The sequence below is a fragment of the Ptychodera flava genome, chromosome 2 (assembly GCF_041260155.1).
Source record: "Ptychodera flava strain L36383 chromosome 2, AS_Pfla_20210202, whole genome shotgun sequence".
Classification (NCBI taxonomy): domain Eukaryota; kingdom Metazoa; phylum Hemichordata; class Enteropneusta; family Ptychoderidae; genus Ptychodera; species Ptychodera flava.
In genome coordinates, this window is record NC_091929.1 from 41,477,236 (window position 1) to 41,485,692 (window position 8,457).

The window sequence follows — 8,457 nt, forward strand, 5'->3', positions numbered from 1 at the left end:
TTACTTAAATATGATCTTGAAAAAATTCGGATGTCATTTACAACATTAACTCCTGTGGAGTTCGATTAGCTGCAGTATCATACATGCTATGTCTGTATTGCCATTCTTCTATTGTTTAGACGGTACTGATATGAGCCCATATTTTAACTAGTGAAAATACGAATTATATTTTCACTGTAACCGAACTACTTACAGTGACGCGGACGCGTGACCTTCGCTGTATGCATGACCTTCGTTGGTATATACATATAAAACAGCTGAGCGAATAAGACAAATGACAATCCGAAACGTCATTATGATTATATGGTCAAAATTTTGTTGTTTGCAGTCACTTCATGGGCATTGCCCTTAGGCACAAGTACAGTTGTACCAAAAACATACAAACAAACGTATTAAAAATTTTATAATTTGCCGACACCTGTCAATTCACGGCCGGTCCTGTGGCGGTGCAGTGTTTTCGTGTCATCTACGCTGCTGAAGATTACACCATAGAAGTATCATTACACGTAAAGATATCGGTTGACAGAGCATCATGATAGAATCGGTTTACGACAAGTTTCCTGTTGATGAGCTTAAAGTATCTGGGCGGTGAATTACATCGTTTACAGTCGTAAATGAGCCACGAAAATCCAACCGTACTGAAAATACTCGCGACAGACAAGGTTGAAGGTGCACATGATATTTCCGATTTGTACCTGTCAGTTCACAGGTCATGATCGTGTCTGGTGGCCGGTGGCACCGATGCGGTGCGGGTTCAGATACAATGTGCCATCTAGGGAAAGTCAAACTTTCGCTTCGGTTGTTAAAGGAAGTTTAGTTCTATTTAGGCAAGCCAGGAAGGAAAATATACGAGCAGAAGACGGAAATACCTTCGAAATGTACTTTTATTCGTACAGCAACAAAATCACGAACGAGTTACGACACTACAGTTTATACAGTGTACTCACTTCAAGTTTTCACTAATCCGCTCACTGAGATGGTAAATTCGGCATATTTGACGTCTGGGAACATGTATAATTCTTCGAGATAAACTGACTGGTAGTGGTACGGGTATTATATCCACTGTATGTGCATTCATAGATGTCTTAGAGCTGCTTGCTCTGTGCTCTAAGCTGTTCATACTCGATAAGAGTTTGAGCGTGGCGCGAGTATTTTGACCCGATTTTGGCGGCCTCATAACTTTCACGCAGGGATGAGGTTATGTATTAAAACACGAAAACACACCCATTTTGTGAACTTCCGCCTATGTTTTACATCCACCGTCATTTTAAACTAAAGATAAATCTTCTTCAAATTGTGAAAACCTGTGTCGACATCGTAATATTTAAATTGTTTGCTGTAAAAGTGCTCAATAAACCCTCCTTTGCAGTGGAATGGCCCAATAGCGGAATAATATCAAGAAGTGATACGGTTGTCATCACTCCTTAGCAACCAACTTTTTATAAGTACAGCCTGGAGGAAGCAAGGTCGATTTCAAGTTGATTTCATTGCTAATTTAGGAGCGTCTGTAGGAAAACAGTCATAACCAAAGCATGCATGTACGATAAAGGGATTATTACACGAAGTTAGGGCGATACCGCGTCGTATTCTCGTGATGTGTCCGTATTTTGACTCGTTGCTGCGCAACTCGTCAAAATACGGACACATCACTCGAATACGACACGGTATCGCCCAAACTTCGTGTAATAACCCCTAAGTATTAACACTTACATCATTTGTTTATCTATTTATTTATTTAAACAAGCCTCTGATAATTTGCCGCATTATGTTTTTTAAACCACATCCTAGAGCAATGAAAAATGTATTACTAATGGACATCAGTCGGCAATCTTTTGAGAAGGGTTTTGACTTATAATCGTAAAGTGGAAATAATATCTAAGGAACCTAACGTCTGACTTTTATGCCACTCACTTCGGAATTGGTCTATTGTTGTGAAAAATCTGTACAAAACTCCGTTATTTTCATTAAAGTTACATACGAAAAGATAGGGCTTGCCTGATTCTTGAATATACGAGACCTTCGTGAATTCTTTTGGGATTATTATTATGAGTATTTAGTTAATTTTCAAAAAATGCTTTCATCTGAACTCAAAACAGATACCCCTTTTTGTTACGATCTGCACCTTTTAACACAATAAGTGCGAGATTAGCATTTTCTTTGTTCGGTTATTTGCTTGGTTATATCACTCGCCCCGATCCGTTAATATGGTAGTGCTCATGAATATTAATCTAGGGTCAAAGGCATGAAGCTGTCCAATCAGGTTCGTGCGCAGAATGTATGCGCATCGTTCGTGACCCACTTCTTGCTGTGTTTTGATTTTGCTCGCCGAGAAAACGTGCTCGCCGTTGTCCACTAAGGTACGTGTTTGTTTATTTTTAAGCGTTTTCTTTGTTGTAACTGTGCCAGATGTACACAGCGACGGTTTTTGTGAAGCAAATTCCGGGATAGGCTTTGGAATGCGCGCGATCGGCAACAATTTTAGTTACGACGCTGATGCAACTGCCGATGCCGAGCGTATCCGGCACGCTCGGTCAGCACTCATTTCATGTACACAGTACAATCAAAGTTATCCTGCAATTCCGACGAAGAATCATAAGCTTGGTTTCGTAGTCTTTTCTCCGTGTGATAATCCCAACAATGCATGACACAATCACACGTGGTGCCTATTTCATAATTTTACAATGAAAACGAAGCTGTGAATGCAAAGTTACACAACGTGGCACTATCGCATGATCGAGGTTCAACGTTGTTGAAATGGTTACATAAAACAGTGTCCCTATTAAAGTAAACTCTGTGCAGAGGGAGATACGATAGTTGAAATGGGCCATTCAAAACAGTTATGCAATATTTTGCTCAAATATAGCATTTGACATCAATAACAATGTTAGGTCGCAATATTTTAATAGCCAAATTACAAACACTTCAGCCCGCGTCCCCAACAGATTGCCCCTGTCACGCTCTATGGTTACACGCGTATCGTTTTCTCGTTCACAGGAAAACAGTATCCGATACCATGAACACAGCTACTATCAGAATAAAGAGCACTGTCAGCGGGTAAGTTGTATTGTTTTATATGTTATCGAATTTTAAAATCATCATACTAAGTTTTCGCAGTACCGAAGAACATGGAAGACTGCAGAAATTACAGCATCAATATCATTATTTTTCCTGCAGGTACCACTACTTTCACATCAGACCACACACTGACGTGCCATTATTGGTAATGAAAGAGAATAATCCTAGGTACCCGACAGCATTGTCTGTAAGGATGCCTGACTTGAAGGATATACCTGAGGAATTGTGGGATGCTGTGACAAGGCCAGGTGACAAGAAACACAAGACACAAACTGTGAGGGGAATAGCAGGGTCTTAGGTTGGCTGCGTTCCTGCTAATTTGTGTGATGCACTCTTCAAGCTATTGGACTTGTATGCCTCAATTACTTGGTAAGTGTCAGCCTTTCTTGATAACAAAACTAAATTAGTCGTCTGAAATGCGTATGCTGAGAACAACTGTAGTAGGTATCCTTGTCAAAGCATTTTAGAAAACAAATGATTTTCATTAACAAATACATCACAATGATAGTTGTAGTTAACTCTCAATACAGTGGACACCAACCTACATTTTTTATGTTTTCCAGCCACTACACGGGCCACGTATCGATAAGCAAAGTACCTGACGTGAAGCAGAAGTACAAGAAAATGGAATACAAGGATCGACAAGGCGGTGGTGCAATCCTGTCATGTGAATATCATGTCAAAACTACACTAATGCTAAAAGAGGAAGCTGTATCCATCATCAAGGAAGCCATACAAAAAATGGAAGGAAACAGAAACTTCATCATTGAATAAAACTTTATTTAAATGAAGTTTAAACACTTACATTTGTGTTCTACCTCAAAATAATTTAAGATAAAGTAAATTTTATGTGCTGAATTTTCATAACATTAATGATATATATGTAATAAAATGTTGATAAAGATTCAAGGAGTGAAAATGGTAGATGAGTGTAAATATAATAGCACCATCACTAAACTTTCTGCCTGGTGAATGTGTGATTTTAGTACTGTTTGTGAATGACTGAATGTGTTTATGATCAAACACCTGTCATGCTTTAAAATGCCAATCCCTGAGAAAAACATGGTGTGTAATAAAATTTTTACAATGTCTCCCTGAGGAAAAAATCAATAGATTATATTAAATGTACAAATATATATATATGCATATTAACTCTTATATAAATCAAATTTTCAGTTTCACAAATATTGTACTTCAATGATATGTCAATCTGAAAAATTGCATTGTACATCAAAACTATAATTGTTCCTGTAGTACTACCCAAGACAAACACTGTCAGTGTTGTCGATTTCAGTTTCATTGCACAAATTCGCACTTCATTGAGAATCTCACATATCTCAGCCTTTGTTAAGCCACTCTTATTCATGTTTTCAATTTTTGTCTTGAACTCACATGATGGTAATATCGACAAAAGGATCTCCATTTCCTCAGATAGTTGCTTTTTTGTTTTATTCTGGTCAGACTCATAGTATTCCTTTTCTTGTTCAGTTACATAAACTGGGGGACAAAATGATCTTTTCCCTGGATAGATGTTTGGAATCATGTAACTATCAATCACCTCAATTTGCCTGACTTTTCCAACTGAAGGCAGATTCAACAACTCTGTACATAACTCCCTACCACTAACAGACACAAGTTGCCTTCCTGCCGTAGGCTTTAAATATTGAGTATCCCTGAGAACAAATTTGAATCTGGTCAGTTCCTGTTCATACCCTTGATAGCTGCGCTGACGTTTTTCAGTGCATGGCAGAAGGAGATCTTTCTGCAACTTCTCTCTCAATTGGGAGAGAGTGTCATGGTTTCCAATCACTTTCTCCCACATTTTATAGTTTGCCTGGCCTACCATCCACTTTTTCACATCCTTATTATATTCCTCCAATACAAAATCAGTTCCCTGATGTGCAGTAGGTGTTCCTGACCTAGATATTGACTCATATTTTGTGAGAACATCCAGCAACTCCTTGGGGTAGGCAAGTCTGTCCATTTCATTCCATGTTTCTATTAACTGGTATTTAGTGTGATTTCTACAAAACCAGATTGGCATAAATAGTCTGCGCCCTGTTTGTATTGTAATTGCATTATTATTGCGCACGCCTTTGCGGAACAACCTAATACCCATCATGTGAGGCACAAGACAAGATACAATGAAATCAAATGTCTTGTCAGAAGCTTTGCTCGATGAAACCCATGTTATGAAGGAAGAAGCTGTTTTATCTTCAGAATTATTTAAAAATAAGTAAACAAGCTCTTCCATTACTCCATCACAAAATTTGAGGAAATTATCATATGCCTGATGATGGTCACCACAAGATTTATAGTAGTGAAGTGATTTCTCTGAAATGAAACCTTGTGCCTTTGCAAAATCCTCATAGATTAATGCCAGTATAACTCGACAAATGCCTTCAACATGTTCATTTCTTCATGACCTAAGCCAGTGCGAAGAAGAACCCAGTCAAACTCTCCCTTTCCCTCTGCGATAACTTTCTTTACTAAACAATACGGAAGACCATCACATCTAACAATTACCCATTCTCTCTTTCCATCTGGTACATAAGATTTAATACCAGCATGTCTGCCTATGGCCCTCAACACAACTTTTATCGCTTCTACACTGCTGGGATTTACAAATACTGGGGGAATCAGAGAAATTTTAGGTGATTTAACTTTAACGTTAGTCTTATCTTCACAAAGTTTTGAACCATTGGTACAAACTTGACCTTTCTCAGCCTTGTAATTGTGGAAAACAAGTCCCATTTTGTATTTTTCCTTCCTGACAATTCTGGTATCCAACCCATCAAAGGCTTTTTGAGTTTTTCTTTCTTTTGCCATCCAAACACCACATTTCTCACATTTCTTTTTCTTTTTTGGATTGGAGTGTTGACATTCTGAAACTGGGCAAACATTAAACTTGTTCTGTTCTCTCTTCTGTGATATTTCAATTTCTACAAAGTCAGTAGCATTTTTCTGGTGTTTGTCTATCTTTTCTTCTATGTACATTTGCAATTCCCTGTCATACAAAGCTTTCATTTCAGAAGTAAGCTCACATATCCCATGGGCCTCTTCAGGAGGGGGTGTTTTAAAATTGCAAGGCTTAAAGTCAACATTCTCTTGTATATTGCATTCAGGATCCAACAACACAACTATTGTATTAGTTAAAATTTCTAACACTTGCTTGTTGCCATTTCTGCTGTATCTCGTCTTAAACAATCTCTGCTCATTATCAAATGCATATTCTACAAGTCCAGACGGGGCATGATTTTCTTCAATTTTGAGGTCAGCTAACATGGAAAATACAGTGTCGTAACTTCCCCTGGAATAACATGGCCAACCACGTCAACAACAGATTCACTCTGGCTAAGAGAGTAAACAACAGATTGAACAAGTCTGAGAAAGTCACTGATGTAATTCAAATTTCTACCACTGTAAATACATTCAGTTGCGACTATCTTTCTTATCATGCTTTTCATCTTGGCGGACTCTGTACCTTCACTTTTTTTTTCACAAAACGCATCAATTGCGGCTGTTACCACAGGATTTCTGTTCTTCATGATGTCATCAACATCTTGTAACAACAGTTTTTAGGTGTTCTTGTGGTTTTGTCACTCGCCAGGGATACAGAATCTTCATATATGTTTTCATTTTCGAGTTGTGCAATTGTCTTTATAGCGGCTATGCGCTTCTCCTGTGTGCTGTATTGGCTTTCATGTGTTTCCTGGTACTTTCTGATAGTCTCTTCATAGTCTTTGATGGTTTCCGATTGGCTTTAGACGGTGTGTCTTAATTGTTCAATTTCTTGCTCTACTAATTGCATACGGTCTTGATCTCCACCCATGTCAAAGATACATGATGATTTCTCGTTTTGAGGTGTAAACAGCTGTTTCCTAACATTGACATTTTCTTTGACATTTTCTCTGGCTTGAATTTTCCTTGGTGGGCCACTTTGGATGGGCTTGGGCTTGCATTAACTCCTTTTTTTCTTTTCAGTATGGAACATGTAGATTCCTGTGAAATTTAATATCAATATTCCATTCAGAATTTCATAATACAAAGTTTGTAAACAAAGGCAAACACTATCCTCTACACACAAGCATAGGTAGTACAAGCGAGTGACTCCATGCAGTAAGTTTCAGGAGTCTGCTTCGTCGTGGAAAAAGTCAAATAATGAAAACAAATCACACATAAACATATGTCATTCTCTACCTCACAGATATACTATAATCCTTAAAAGGCCATGAATCATCGTAAATACTTAATATTTTAGTGCCTCATGACTGGAATCCTCTTTTGTGAACCCGGAAGTGAAGTGTACCAACATACCTTGACTTTCGTAAGCGGCATAAGCTCTCCACGTTCCATATGTGCTGTGTAATCGCGTTTCTTCAGGGCTAGTGTAACGCAGTCTGTGCAAAATTTGTGGCCACGGGCTCCCATCCGACGAAAAACCTCCCTTACTCCAACACTGACGTACTTGACGAACCTTGGGTTTCGATTTCGTAAATGTGATGTCCATGCAGCGTGTTGGGGGTTGGCGCACTTAATTGCAAATCTCCCGCCAAAGCCCCGCACATTCGCATTCCGATATCCAGCATACACAAGTAACACGACCATCAGCAAAATTGCAAGAAATCCGTATTTCAGCTCTGTTGTCACTTCCAAGTCGACACCGTTGCTTGTCGGAGAGGTTTTTCCGGGATTGGGAGCCATGGCTGTGCAAATCTACACCTTTCACTGCACAGCGCCCGTTTCAATTGCCTGTAACTCCAATAGGCAAGCGTGGAAATCAAAACCACGCCGTCATTAATCTCGGCGTCATGCTTGATTCGGACGGTTTTATGACGAGCCATGTAAACACTATCTGTAAATCGGCTTATTTTGCCCTGTATAGAATTGGGAAAATTCGTTCCTTGATTGATGTTCCAACCGCTGAGAAGCTAGTACATGCATTTGTTACATCACGACTAGATTATTGTAATAGTGTTTTATATGGAATCAGTAACTACCAGCTTCAAAAATTACAATCCATACAGAATGCTGCAGCACGGCTCATTACTGGTACAAGAAAGTTTGAACACATTACACCCGTTTTGTTTAAACTCCACTGGTTGCCCGTTGAGCAGAGAATAAAATTCAAGATCATTCTCATTACATTTAAAATCATTTCCGGCAGTTGTCCAGAATACCTCCATTCATTGATTGACATCCACATTCCTCGTCGCACCCTTCGTTCGTCAGGCAAATTATTGTTACAGAGGCGCGACACTAATACAACAACTTAAAGCTATGGATTCCGCGCCTTTTCTATTGCGGCGCCGATTCTATGGAATGATCTTCCTTTTAATAATCAGATTGACTGCTCAATTGATTCATTTAACGTTATTTGAA

The 8,457-nt window shown here is 38.8% G+C and overlaps 1 long non-coding RNA gene across 1 annotated transcript; it reads left to right on the forward strand.

The window, feature by feature from the left end:
* The first annotated feature begins 2,294 nt into the window (after positions 1-2,294).
* LOC139148551 (uncharacterized) lies at positions 2,295-3,368 on the forward strand. The gene is made up of 3 exons (XR_011555949.1): positions 2,295-2,357; positions 2,995-3,054; positions 3,175-3,368. It is a non-coding gene; the product is annotated as an uncharacterized lncRNA (long non-coding RNA).
* The last annotated feature ends 5,089 nt before the right edge of the window (positions 3,369-8,457 follow it).